The sequence below is a fragment of the Anopheles moucheti genome (genome assembly GCF_943734755.1).
Source record: "Anopheles moucheti chromosome X unlocalized genomic scaffold, idAnoMoucSN_F20_07 X_unloc_3, whole genome shotgun sequence".
NCBI lineage: Eukaryota > Metazoa > Arthropoda > Insecta > Diptera > Culicidae > Anopheles > Anopheles moucheti.
The window spans coordinates 890,001-892,500 of NW_026453537.1; positions in this window are offsets into that span (position 1 = coordinate 890,001).

The window sequence follows — 2,500 nt, forward strand, 5'->3', positions numbered from 1 at the left end:
AGAAATAAAAATTTTTTGTATGGGAGGGCACCTGGTAGAACATTTTTCCCAAGTGCGACCATTTTACCCGGTGAGTCAAAAAAAATTTTTTTTTTCACGGTGACTCAAAACATCAATTTTAGACTCCCCTGAGTATGAAAAGTGAAACGAAAATCATTTTTGAGAAGAAAAAATTTTTGTATGGGAGGGCCCCTGCTAGAACATTTTTCCCAAGTGCGTCGATTTTGGGTCGCCGACACAAGCTCGGGTCAAAAAATTTTTTTTTTCACGGTGACTCAAAACATCAATTTTAGACTCCCCTGAGTATGAAAAGTGAAACGAAAATCATTTTTGAGAAGAAAAAATTTTTGTATGGGAGGGCCCCTGCTAGAACATTTTTCCCAAGTGCGTCGATTTTGGGTCGCCGACACAAGCTCGGGACAAAAAAAATTTTTTTTCTCGGTGACTCAAAACATCAATTTTAGACTCCCCTGAGTATGAAAAGTGAAACGAAAATCATTTTTGAGAAGAAAAAATTTTTGTATGGGAGGGCCCCTGCTAGAACATATTTCCCAAGTGCGTCGATTTTGGGTCGCCGACACAAGCTCGGGTCAAAAAAATTTTTTTTTCTCGGTGACTCAAAACATCAATTTTAGACTCCCCTGAGTATGAAAAGTGAAACGAAAATCATTTTTGAGAAGAAAAAATTTTTGTATGGGAGGGCCCCTGCTAGAACATATTTCCCAAGTGCGTCGATTTTGGGTCGCCGACACAAGCTCGGGTCAAAAAAATTTTTTTTTCTCGGTGACTCAAAACATCAATTTTAGACTCCCCTGAGTATGAAAAGTGAAACGAAAATCATTTTTGAGAAGAAAAAATTTTTGTATGGGAGGGCCCCTGCTAGAACATATTTCCCAAGTGCGTCGATTTTGGGTCGCCGACACAAGCTCGGGTCAAAAAAATTTTTTTTTCTCGGTGACTCAAAACATCAATTTTAGACTCCCCTGAGTATGAAAAGTGAAACGAAAATCATTTTTGAGAAGAAAAAATTTTTGTATGGGAGGGCCCCTGCTAGAACATATTTCCCAAGTGCGTCGATTTTGGGTCGCCGACACAAGCTCGGGTCAAAAAAATTTTTTTTTCTCGGTGACTCAAAACATCAATTTTAGACTCCCCTGAGTATGAAAAGTGAAACGAAAATCATTTTTGAGAAGAAAAAATTTTTGTATGGGAGGGCCCCTGCTAGAACATTTTTCCCAAGTGCGTCGATTTTGGGTCGCCGACACAAGCTCGGGTCAAAAAAATTTTTTTTTCTCGGTGACTCAAAACATCAATTTTAGACTCCCCTGAGTATGAAAAGTGAAACGAAAATCATTTTTGAGAAGAAAAAATTTTTGTATGGGAGGGCCCCTGCTAGAACATTTTTCCCAAGTGCGTCGATTTTGGGTCGCCGACACAAGCTCGGGTCAAAAAAATTTTTTTTTCTCGGTGACTCAAAACATCAATTTTAGACTCCCCTGAGTATGAAAAGTGAAACGAAAATCATTTTTGAGAAGAAAAAATTTTTGTATGGGAGGGCCCCTGCTAGAACATTTTTCCCAAGTGCGTCGATTTTGGGTCGCCGACACAAGCTCGGGTCAAAAAAATTTTTTTTTCTCGGTGACTCAAAACATCAATTTTAGACTCCCCTGAGTATGAAAAGTGAAACGAAAATCATTTTTGAGAAGAAAAAAATTTGTATGGGAGGGCCCCTGCTAGAACATTTTTCCCAAGTAAATTCGATTTTACCCGGTGAGTCAAAAAATTTTGAAAAAAATATTTTGCCAAAATCGTGTTCATTGCCTATTATAAGGGACCAGGTCAGCTCACACGCATTTTTGGAGACCATATGGAAAGTGCGTCTGGGATTGCGGAAATTAAGTTTAGAGTGTTAAATGATGGTTTCGCAATCCCGAAAGGCTCAAAATCCACCCTAAGGTTCCCCGGGTGAAATGTGGTTTCCAAGGTGTGAGCACTATCGGTGATAGAGTTGGAATGTGATTTCCAGAGCGCAGGGCGACTGGGCTAGAGCGAAAATCATAGACAAGGGTAAGTATTGGACTGAACGACTCGAAGCAAACGAAAATCATAGACAAGGGTAATGGACTGAACGACTCGAAGCAAACGAAAACCACACACAAGAGTAATGGACTGAACAAATCGAAGCAAACGAAAATCACATACAAGAGTAATGGACTGAACGAATCGAAGCAAACGAAAACCACAGACAAGAGTAATGGAGTGAACGAATCGAAGCAAACGAAAACCACAGACAAGAGTAATAGAGTGAACGAATCGAAGCACACGAAAACCATGAACACAGGGATAACTGAGAACGAACCTACCTAACAGAGCATGTGAAAGCATGGACAAGAGTACTGAAAATCGGACCAAACCTCTAGAAGCAAACGAAAATCATGGACAAGAGTACTCAAAAACACGGACCAAACCTATCGAAGCACACGAAAACCATGAACACAGG